This window comes from Ailuropoda melanoleuca, chromosome 4 (genome assembly GCF_002007445.2).
Source record: "Ailuropoda melanoleuca isolate Jingjing chromosome 4, ASM200744v2, whole genome shotgun sequence".
NCBI lineage: Eukaryota > Metazoa > Chordata > Mammalia > Carnivora > Ursidae > Ailuropoda > Ailuropoda melanoleuca.
In genome coordinates, this window is record NC_048221.1 from 53,544,595 (window position 1) to 53,556,490 (window position 11,896).

Consider the following 11,896-nt stretch of genomic DNA (forward strand, 5'->3'; position numbering starts at 1 on the left):
AATTTACATTCTTTCTGCCCTCGGCTACCCATAACCCCTGCCCCTCAGCTCACGTTTCCAAATGAAGTCTCTGACCAGGTGAAGTGGGAGGGGAAACCCCAAAGCCCTGTCCAAGGCAGACATAATTCACCCTAAAGACTCCTGGGCTTCATGCTCCCAGGGAGGTCAAAGCCAGTAAGTTAATGGCCTGTGTACCTATTAAACAGCATGTCTAGGCCTTCACTCTGTGTTTACAAAAAGAGCTCAGGGCAAGATTCACTGGCACAGAAAATGCTCTGTGCCCTGACCAGCGGTGGCCTGGCCACCCTCGGTTTCCTGGAACCCCGCCTAGGTCCCCACCTACCATCAGGGGTCTTCTGGGTTCCTGGGTTTAACTGGCTTCTCCACAGCTGCCCCCAAACCCAGTCTGATGCCGTTTCTATCCCTGCTGCCCTCAGAATAAACCTCAACCCCTTTAGCCAAAGCTCAGGCCCTTCTACCACCTGGCCCCCGTTTTCTCCAGCAGGAACCCCGCAAGGCTTATTCTACAAACACGCTTGGCTATTTCATGCCACTGTGCCTTTGCACCTGCTATGTCCCCTGCCCAGAGCTCCAGCTCATACTGTTCCTCCTCTCACAGAAGACGCCAGCTCTGACATCACCTCCTCTAAGAGGCTGAAGTGCCTCCTGCCTAAGACCCCCCCCCCCAATCAGTGCATACTCAGTCACCTGAGTCATCACTGCAGGCCTCGGATGGCATGGTCACTGCCCCATCTCCCTCTGGGCTTCAAGCTCCTCGAAAGCCAATATTCTACCCCAAATCCAGTGCCAGGCCAGAGCTGACCACAGCAAGATTTATTAAACAACTAGATGAGGCACATTTAAAAAGAGCTCTCTTTCACACTCAGAGGCCACCCTGGGCATTTCCGCAGCCACAGTTCCTCCCCAAAACCCATAAATTCAAACACACACTTGGGCCAAGGTAAGCTGGCCAACGCGGAGGACTGAGTACGATGTAGCCCCTCAAAAATCTGACTCTCGCTTCTGACCTTCTGCAGGAGTGAGCAGCCTGCACCTGCAGGGGTGACCCTGGGCTTCCAAGGCCAGCCCGATTCCCGCCCAGACCCCCTCCAGCGGAGGCTGAGCTGCATTCTGGGCGCTCCTTGTAATTTACTTGTCAGCTCTTTCCTACATACAGGAATGTGTTCAATGACTCACAAGTGCCTTATCATTTCGGGACCTTTGGAAAGACTTTCAGAGAAGTACAGCTTCCAAGCCCTCAGACAGGTTGACAGGCAAACAAGTTGGGAGTTAGAAAAATACCATCAGCAGCGCCCAGACTGCCTCCTGTGGACTGACACTTGTGTAGGAAGAGTGGCAGGGCTCCCCCAGAAGCCACACAGAAGGCAGAACGAATAACGAGGGACAGAATCGAGGTGCCAGTGGGTCCCACGCGCTCTCCCTCCAACCCTGAGGACTAGGGCATCTTTGTCCCTTGTTTTCCCCAGGTCTCAACCACAGTCCAAGTTCAACTCCTCAGCACATCAGTGACTAAAGCTCCAAGGGGCCAAAACCCACAGGTGGCCGAGGAAAGACCTTTGAGGCCCACTCCTGCCACTGTCTGATCAAGGCAAAGTCCCCTGGGCAGCTCTCAGTTTGCCCATACCTAAAATGGGCCCTTCCCACCAGGGCCTCCTGACTCTGCAAAGCAGATGTGACCGATTCACTGCAGGATGAGAGGCGAGGAACCGGGCAGAGGTGGCCCACTGCGGCTGCATTCATGGGCCAGCACAGGGTACCCCCGAAGGACAAAAGCTCGAGTGCACCTTGGCCCTGCCACATACCAGTGACCTGAGACCTCGTGACACCCTCTAATCGGCTCCTACGAAGCCAAGCCTGGCTTTACAGCTTACCGCAGGCTTATTCATCCTCATCTCCCTCAATCCCCTCAAGGACGCAACGAGGCCAGCATTGGTGTCCTTGCTGCCCAGACAGCCAAGCTGAGGTTCAAAGAGGCCGAGAGAATCACCCAAGGTCACCTACTGACTAGCACACAGTAACTGAGGCAGAGTAACTGAACTGAGCTCCCGGGGACATGCTCCTGCCTCTCGGTGCCGTTTACCCCATAACCAGTCTGCTCCACCCATTTTACAGATGAGGAAACTGAGGCCAAAAGAGGTTGCCCAAGGTCAACTAAGTGCTGAGACTCTAGCCCTTCTGCCAATCCCACCCTGTGGTGGGTTCTCAGACAGGGCCCTCAGGCATCCCTCTAATCCCTCCAACACCATCATGATTAAATTCCTTCCCCCACTCCACCCCCACACCTTCTCATGCCCACCCCACACTCCCAGGACGACTCCCCGGTCGAGAGTGAGGCAGGCGGTTGCTAAGCATGCACCCGCTTTCTCACAAAAATAAACTCCTTCTGGCTGGGAGACTCTGGATGAGATCCCCTCCCTTCTAGCCAAGAAAAAATTAAAAAGAAATTTTAAAAAGATCTCCTCCATGACATTTATTTGAACGCCAGCAGTGCCAAAGCGTGGGCCAATTTACCGAAGTCCAAATGGAGCCAGCCACGCGCCACTAAACCTCAGCCCAAAGACCCTCCGTTCAAGTGTCTGGGCAGTTACTGAGCTGATTTATTTCTCCAGGCAGGAAATGGGGGCCCAGGCTGCCTCCCAAGGCTTTGGGGCTGGTCCTAGGGGACACCAGGATCTGGCAGGGGCCACGCAGTGACCAAAATAGCCAGGCCGGTGGCCCTGCCCTGCACACACCTCCCTCTGCGTGCCGGGGGCAGAGGGTGCCCACAGGTCCCCCCTCCAGTTTAGGGTTTGGGGCTGTCGCAGAAGGTTCCCTGAGATTGTCTATCTGGCTTCCCGGTGGGAGGGGGACAAGAGAACCTCTTGCTCAAAAGAGGAACCCTCAGAAGGAAGGAGAAAAGGCTAGAGGAAGATGTGTCCTGCTGTCCCTGCCTGCTGCCCATTTGGCCCCCAGCTGTCCCTCGGGGCCTCTGTCCTGCCACTCAAGACGGCTGGATGTTGGCACTGCCACCTGCACGCCACACACGGGTAGCACCCTTGGAGCCATGCCCCCCTATCACCTGGCCTGACTCAGTGCCGGCCCTGGAGAATCAGCTCTGGTTGTTCGGCCCTCTAGGCACCAGGGACACTCCCTCAGGTACAGCTGAGGACACACAAGTGCCTGCAACCAGGGGCCCGGAGTAACAGCCCAGCTCAGGGACACACACGTGCACAGCCAGGTACTCGGAGACACAGTCACATACAAACAGGTTCATACCATACACACACCGGGACACACAAGTGCACACATCCTAAGACACACTGACAGAGCCACACTCAGGTATCATAGACCCACCGGAACACACAGACACGCACAACCCAAGACACAGAATAGCGGGCATACGCTGGGACACACGAGTGCATATTGCTGGAGAAATGAAGGCACGGCCACCCTCAGAAACACACAGACACACGCAGGGACATGGAGATACATACAGACACCCAGTGAGACAGACAGACACACACACACACACACACACACACACCTGCCGCCTGCACGAAAAGCCTAAGCCCTTTCGCTGGGGAAACAATAACGGCCCCGCCAGCAGGTCTGAGCGGGCGACCCTCCGTCCCTCCCTCGGTGGCGAGAGGGGCGCCGGAATCGGGGGCACTCGGCGGGGAGGTCGGGGCTGGCTGGAGCGCAGGGATGAGGAGGGGGCTCCGCGCGCCCGGCTCCCTGTCCCTCGGGTACCTGGGGTGGCCGCGGCGCTGCGCTCGGCTGCGCTCGATTCCACTGGCCGGGGGCTGCCCTCCTTCTCGGTCTCCGGCCCGCGGGCTCCGCGCTCCACGCTCCTTCTCCGCGTGGCTGGGTCTCTGGGCTCGCGGTCCTCGGGGCTCGGAGCTGGCAAGCGAGCGGAGCTGCGGCCAGGGCCCGGAGCTCGGCGCTGGCGGCGGCGCGGAGGAAGCGGTAATTTATAAGCGGCTTCTTCCTGACCTCGCGTGTCTGTTGTCTGAGCAGGCAGCTCTCAGCATCACCCATCCTGCTGGGTGGAAAAATACCAGCTTGGCCGGATCGGAGGCGGGGCCGGGGCGGGGCCGGACGCCCAGCCCCGCCCCCCATGCGGACGCACACATACACACACACGCGCGCACACATACACTCGCACACAGCACACACGCTCGCGCGCACGGACTCGGACAAAGAGCCCGGGTTCGCCGAGCGCGCGCGCACACACCCTCGTGCCGCGCGGCGAACACTCGGCCCACTGCTTCCCCCTTTAGAGAGCACTTTTCGAGGAAACCGTTTCCCTGCAAATGCTGGTGCCAAGTGGTACAGCCGGTCCTCAGCTGCCTCCTGCCTCCGGATGAAGAGCAAGGCAGCCCCCGGCCTCGATTCACCCCCTCCCCTAACACTAGCCGCCAACTCCTACCACTAGCCCATCCACCTGGCTCATGGGAGGGGCCTGCGACTCTCCAAGTGGCCCGAGGCTCGAGTGGCCAGGTCCAAACTATTCCGCCGCTTCCCCTTAGGCCATCGCCCAGGTTCTCAGAACCATGGCTTGCTCCTCTGCAAAATGGGCACAGTAACCCCTCCCCCGCTGCCTCCCCGGAGGCACGAGGGTGACAGGAGACTGTGATGTGAAGGGGTCAACAGCTCCTGGATTCTTGGCTTTGCTTCTGCTGGGGTCACCTTGGGGGAGTTACTCACGCTCTCTATGCCTTAGTTTCCTCATCTGTAAAATGGAAGTAAATGTAGGAGAGCCTATCTCCTCTGGCTGCTCTGAAGATCCAAGGTTAACAGTGTAAAAAGCTCAGAACAGCAGCCGGCACTTAGGAAGTGCCAAGCGTCACTCCCGTGACTATTTTTAAATGAAAATGGGGAATGTGCCATTATTCTTGTCCTTATTTGCACGAGCGACTCCTCTGAGACCATTTTCCACACTCATGCCCTGTCTGGGCACGAGGAAGAGTGCTGTGTGACTTCCAGCAACGTCTGTCCCCCCTCTGAAAACTCTCCAGTTTCTCCTCTCACTCCCTCCCTCTCTGCACCTGGGAGGCTGGGTGGAAAAGCCACCTTTTACACCGAGAATAAAAGAAGAAATACAGGCTCCACAGAAAGCCATCCCCCATGTCATACCTGGCCCAGTCTGGACCCAATGCCTGGAGGAGCTTCCTAACACTGTCTTCCTGAACAGCCCCAGAGGGAGGCTGAGGGATGCTGAGGAGCAGGCTGGAGCGATGACACTTAACTCTCTGGTTTCCTCCTGGAGGCCCCCTGCTGTCTTCCTCCATCTTGACCTTCTAGCAGGCTACCCTCATTCCCAGCTGCCACTGAGCCAGACAACGGCCCCTCTTGGCGCGTGCCCTCCCCCGCCTTCCTCCAGGGCCTCCCCTGCCCTTCTCTGCTGCCCCCAGCTGCCCCTTCCTCCAGGAAGCACCCAGCCTTCAGGTGGCATCCACTTCCAGGCCCCTCAGCTCAGTCCTTCGAGTTCACAGTTACTGCACCCTCTTTATAGGTGAGGAAAGCAAAGCTGGAGAGGAGAAGCAACCGAGTCCTCACATCTCTGCCTTCCTTCCCGATGCGAGTGAGGCTCTTCCATGAGCTGAAGGAGCAGATGGCAGGCGAAGACCCCCCAGCGTCCCCGCGAGTGTCACCGCACACAGTGCAAAGTGGCAGGTCATAACGCGGTTAAGTGCCTCTGGAGAGGAGGCTTTGACTGAGCCAAGGGGCTGAGGGGAAGAGAGGGAGAAGCAGAGGAAGGGGCTGTGCAAAAGCTTGTTGGCAGGAGTGATTGGGCCCTAAGCAAAGGCGAAACGGGCCAGCTGAGGGTCACAGAGAGTGAGCGAAGGCAGTGCAGGCCCCAGGAAGAGTGAGGGGGAGTGACACACCCGGGGCTGCGATTTGGAGAAAGGATCATTGGATCGCGCGGATTCCAGGCAGGTCAGTTTAGCGCAGGCTGTGCCGGCGTGGGACCCCCAGACGAGGCTCGTCCAACCCTGTATCTTCCTCCTCTAGGCTCTAGAGGTTCCATGAGGGGTGGGGCCTTGTCCTTTGTGCCCCCGTTGAGCCCTGGGGCTCATCAGAGGGCCTGGTACACAGTAGACTCTCAGGGAATGTTCGTCGCACTTGCTCTATTTAGCAGACCCTTAGACAGGTAGCGCGCAGCTGCGTGCCGGGCGTGGCCCAAGGCCCTTGCGGGTTTCAACTCACTGACCGCTCACAACAACCCCAGGAGGTTCGGACTAGTAATCTCCCCCTTTTGCAGAAAGGAAAACTGAGCCACAGAGAAATTAAACAGCTCGTCCAAAGTCCTTCAGCTGGTGAGGGGTAGAGCTGGAATTTAAACCCAAGCCGAGAAGAAGCAGGGAAAAGGGGAAGGAGGAGGGGGAGGAGGAAGAGAAGCCAGGAAGGGTTCCAACCTCAGCCCCAAGGACAGCTGGCCCAAGAGGTGGAGAAGGGCTGGGGGACAGGGGACCTGTAGGGTGGAATGGAGGGAGCTCCCCTTGGAGGCCAGAGACCCCCGGCCTGCATTTTCCCCTCTGCTGCTGCCCAGCTGTGTGACTTGGGCCTGCGTGCTCACTCTGTGGCGGTCAGCTTCCTCATCCCTGAGAGGCGACAGTGAGTCCTGCTTCACTGAGCCATTGTGAGGAAAGGTCTCAAACTGGGGGGCCCTGCACTAAACCCAGATGTGCCTTTTAGGCTTTAAAATATTTTTTAAACATTTTGATGGCCATGAAGAAACACTTGGAAGATTTCATATTTGAGAAATCTGAAGGTCTGGTTGGGAGGTTCAACATTGAGCTAATGGCAAGATGGAGCCACCTTGGGCCCATTATCTACCTGTCCACCGTCCCCCGGAGCTGAGTGACATCAGCCAGCCCCTCACATGGGACTGTGAGACACCCAGGGTGCCAGAGTCCCCAGCCAGCTGGTTCCCTCCTTTGTGCTGCCCCCTGGGCCCCGGAAGGGAGCTGACTGTGAGACCCTTTTGTGCGTTGGCCCTGCCGCTTGCAGCTGGAAGCCCCAGGAAGGGCTGTGAGCACCAAGGAACTGAAATCGCTGGCAGCGAGGAGGGAACTTCAAGGAAACCCGGGCAGAGGGTTCCTTCAGCTGCCGCATACTAGCCAGAAATCCCGTTGGGACCAACTCCTGCCATTTCAAGAATGCGAATCGATGGCTGGAAGAGCTCACGGAGGGCATGTGAGGAAAGACAGCCAAGTTTCAGGCTGCAGTCCACTATCTTTAACTTAAAGGCAGTGAATGTGATTTTCAAAAGGTTCCTGTTAAGGCTGTTTTCAGCCACTGGCAATAATAAAATAAAATCGATCCAGGACTTTGGACAAAGCCTTTAGTCCCTTGCCGGAGACTCATTTGTCTCATCTATCAGGCCACCAACAAGAGTTGTTGAGAGGCTTGCTGGAGGTCTGGCTGCGCTGGGCCATCGGGCCAGAGCAGGGCAGCCCCAGAGCCCCAGCCCTGCTGAGGATCATCCAGTCAGCCTCTCAGAACGTCATTCCCTAGAGGGACAAAGGGACAGTGACGGGACTGTCGAGTGGTCCCCATCCTGGGCACACCCCAGGTGTTCACACTGCTGAATGTGTACGGATGGACCCCTGTACCATGGAGGCTTTATCAGAGCATTCGAACCTTCAGGAATCTGCTTCCCACCTACCCATCCTCCTCTTGCCTGTTTGCATCTGTCATGGGCAGTTTCCTCTGTCATGGGCATGTGACCTAGACTGAATCATGGGAAATCTCTCTGTGCCTCAGTTCCCCAATTTGTCAAGCTAGGCTAACCATCATCTCTATGCCCGAGGGGGTTGTGGGAATTAAGTGGAGAAGATTCGTACAAAACGCTGAGCTTGGTGCTGGGCACACAGTCTAACGTTGGGGTAACCAGAATGCTCGCTGACCTTCCCCCATGTGTGCTCTGAGCGTTCCCACCTTCCGGCCTTCCCCCATGCTCTTCCCTTCCCCAAAGCACTTTGCTCATTGCCCTCCTGCAACCCGGGCCTCAGCCACACTTGGAGCCCCAGACCGGGGGCCCCCATAAGCCAGGTATCCCTGGCAGCACCTAGCACGGGGCCTAGAGCACAGAGGTCCCAGGAAATGCTTGGCATATGTGGCCTGTAGGTGGCAAGCCTCCAAGGACGCACTTCCTCCTCTCCTGTGACAGGAAAGGAAAATCTGTCCCCAGGGAGGAGGGACACGTCAGGGCAGGGCACAGACCTTCAGGGTAGGGGTCCCATGTGCATGTTTATTCAGTCACCGAAGCAACGCACCAGTCTCCTTTCTGGTGACCGCAAGGGCCTCCTTCCTGGCTTTCTGGCTTCTTCTCCGGCCCCCAGGCCCGTCTCCACGTCGCACGCAGCCAGAGGGATCCTGGGCCTCTCCTCCACGGCTGGTGGGCGAATGGAATGGCCTGGCCGCCGGTGTGGAAAACAGCTCAGCAATTTCTTACAAGGTTAAACATCCACTTAGCCTACAGCCCGCAGTTCTATGATAGGCATTGACCGAAGAGAAGTGAAAACATGCGTCCACACCAGCACTCGGGTAAGAATGTGAACGGCAGCACTCTTCATGATAGCCAAAGAAACCGGAAACAGTCCCGGTTGCGCAACACCCACAGGAGAATGGAAAACAGACACACAGATGAAGGACCCCTGAGATGTGAAAACCATAGGGGGATCTCCAGCACGCCAGGCCTGGTGAGAGAGGAACACCACAGGCCGCGCGGACGGCTCAGTCAGGCCAAGGGCGCCTCTGGTCTTGGCACGGCAGCCAGGATTGCCTCTGGGGGTAGGGGAGGGGCTGGCCTAAAGGACCCCAGAGACCCTCCTGAGGGCTGAGAAGGGCTTTACCCCAAGAGAGCATCTCGTACTTGCGTCCCGGAGCTGTGTCCTTTCGCTCGGTGCATCCCACTCAATGCAGTGTGTACCCCAGTAAAAAATCAGAAAGCCTCAGACTCACTCCCTTCTCCTTCCTGACTTGAACCACTCCACAACCCGGCCACGCTGACACTAAGCCCACACCCCCACAGCCTCTGAGACCTGCCCCCTCCCATCTCCCCACACTCCTCTCCTTCCTCCCCCTCCTGCAGCACGGGTTTCTGTGGCTTTCCCTCAAACCTAAGCTCCTTCTGCTGCTGGGCCTTGGCTTTGGCTCCCTCCTGCCCCCCGAATACTTGCCCCTCAGCCCTTCCCAGGGCTGGCTCCTTCCCATTCTTTAGGCCTCAGCGCCAGTGTCTCCTCCCTAAAGACCTTCCCTGACCACCCTGTCTCATACAGCCACCTGCCCCTCCCCCCAGCAGGGTGCTGTGGCCTGGTTTTCTTTTCATCCTAAGTGGGATAACAGTGCGAGTGCACCTTGACCAGTTCTATGTTGGCCTGTTTAGATCTGTTTCCACATCGAGGCTGCCCACTTTACATGGGCAGGGCTGAGTCGGCCAGGTCCAGTGCTGTATTCCCAGGGCCCAGAGCAATGCCTGGCCCGTGGTAGGTGGCCAAGAAAAGTCTGCTGAATGAATGAATGGGGCTGTAGCTAGCTACAGTTGCTGGACACATCCACAGAAGGGATCACCCCCTCCTGCACACACACACACACACACACACACACACCCCTCAGAACTAACCATTTGTGTACCTGGGGGTCAAGGGGCCAGTCTGCAAAACTGTGAATTCAGCTCCACCCACAGGAGCTCTCTCCCTCCCCTTCTGCCCTCAGAGATCCTGATTTTCGATATAGACCTGATTTCCCAGCCCTGAGGCATCCTTAATGGTTCTATAACCCCTGAGGGGCCTTCACTTCTGGGTGCCTCAGTGTCCCCATCTGCAGTGGGAAAGGTTAGCCAGGATGACCTAGCCTGGCCCTCCTCCCGCTGCAAAGTGCATGGAGTCACCCAGGGATGTTGCCCACAGCACAGATGCCCCTGGTCCACAGACAACATCTTGAGTCCTGTGGAGGAGAGGTTCTCAAAGTGTGGCCCCCAGGCCAGCAGCTGTAGCACCTGGGAACCGGTGAGAAATGCACAGTCCTAGGCCAGGCCCAGATGTCCTGATTCAGGAACTCTGGGCTGGAGGCCCAGCAATCATGTTTCACAAGCCCTTCGAGGGCTTCTGATGCGCTGCTGTGGGCAGCACTCGCTCTCAAACTTGGGCTGCCCGTTACAGTCACCCAGAAAGCTTACAAAACCCCGCTGAGTACCACCCTTAGAAATCCCAATGTAATTGGGCATGAGGCTTTTAAACAAATTAAGTTCTCCAGGCAATTTGAATGGTTCATCAGAGACGAGAATCCTTTACCTTGGGGGTGCGGGGGCCTCTGGGAGCATCACCGTCTCCCAGACATACCCAGGCAGGCCTAATTCCTCTGCATTCCTGCCCGGGCCTCTCACTGGCTGCCTTCTTATATTTGGTTATTTTTCCCTCCCTCCCCAAACACAACAATTCAAAATATTCCCAGCTCCCAGACAATAAACAAAGCCAGAGAGGCGAGCTCCCTGACTGTTTTGTTCCCACTTATGGCCTGATCCAAGGCTGGCCTGATTGGGCCCTCGGGACTGGTCATCTGAGCCAGGCAGGGTGGGCCCCAGCTCACAGGCCGCCCCAGCTCTACTCCTGGAATCCCAGAATCCCTCAGCTCTGAGTGGCCCTAGGCGCCCTCTGAAGCCACTTCCCCAGGGAAGTGGAGGCTCAGAAAGGGTGGGTGACTGGTCCCAGGACACACAGCAGTACCTAGAAGGCCTCTCTCATCTCTTGCAGTCTGGCAGGGGGAGGGAACGAACATTTTCTGAGCTTCTGAGCTTGTTGACCCTTCCCAGGAACTTGGGAGGAGGGAACCCATTTCATAGATGAGGAAACTGATGCTCAGAGATGATTAGCCATGGACTCGAGGCCACACAGTGGAGCTGGGGTTCAAATCCAAACATATCAGACTCTAAGCTTTTTTTTTTTTTTTTTNTTTTAAGATTTTATTTATTTATTTGACACAGAGAGAGACAGCCAGCGAGAGAGGGAACACAAGCAGGGGGAGTGGGAGAGGAAGAAGCAGGCTCCCAGCAGAGGAGCCTGATGTGGGGCTCCATCCCGGAAAGCCAGGATCACGCCGTGAGCCGAAGGCAGACACTTAACGACTGAGCCACCCAGGTGCTCCAGACTCTAAGCTTTGAGCCCTGTTCCTTATCATAGGCCCAAGCAGGTAATGGAAGTTAAGAGAAGAGGGAGAAGCAGAGGGAGGAGGAAGAAAAATGACCTCAGGGTTGGAACAAGAGTGAAGGAGATACCTGGTTTGGGAGATGTGCCCCATGACCTCAGTTGCTTCGCATGTGACAGAATGTGGGACAGCTGCCTGCGTGGACCCTGATTTTCAATATAGATGATCCAATGGAGCAAGCAGAGAAAACTCTTACAATCATCACTTGGGTTAGAACCCTTGGTGCGAGCCAATTTTTACCCAGGTCCAGTTGCTCGAAGCATTGTAATAACGCTGCAGAGCCTTCGCTCAGCTCTAGCTTCTGTGGGATTAGAACACTTAGGCTCGGCCTTCAGAGTTTCCTGCCCCTGCTCTGCATCCGTGTGCTCAGCTCCTGGCCACCTGGGCATGACCCAGGGCTGCTGGATGGGACCGAGAAGTCTTTTCCTGGAAAGCACAGAGGAGAGAAGCTCAAATCCTTGGCCACCGATGCTGTGTGACCTTGGGCAAATCACTGAGCTTTTCTGGGCTCAGTTTCTTCAAACATAAAGGGAAGATGCCTGGGAGAGGGAATGGCCACCCCTGACGTCCTAACCCTTAGAGACATCTCAGAATGTGACATTCAGGTAATAAGCAGGTTTTCGCTTTTCAGCTCTCCTTTTATCTCTCTGAGAAATCGAGGAGTCTCGGCTAGGTAGCTGCTTGT

At 56.6% G+C, this 11,896-nt stretch overlaps 1 protein-coding gene across 9 annotated transcripts in view; it reads right to left on the minus strand.

The window, feature by feature from the left end:
- SLC6A6 (solute carrier family 6 member 6) overlaps window positions 1–4,047 on the minus strand; it is an 81,707-nt gene extending 77,660 nt beyond the window's left edge. For 7 of the 9 annotated variants that reach the window (XR_004624782.1, XM_034658832.1, XM_034658831.1 and 4 more), the window contains exon 1: window positions 3,751–4,047. The gene's annotated coding sequence lies outside the window, so the exon portion shown is untranslated. The remainder of the gene's footprint in view (window positions 1–3,750) is intronic. The other 2 variants (XM_034658835.1, XM_019801223.2) reach the window with 2 other exon arrangements.
- Between the last annotated feature and the right edge of the window lie 7,849 nt (window positions 4,048–11,896).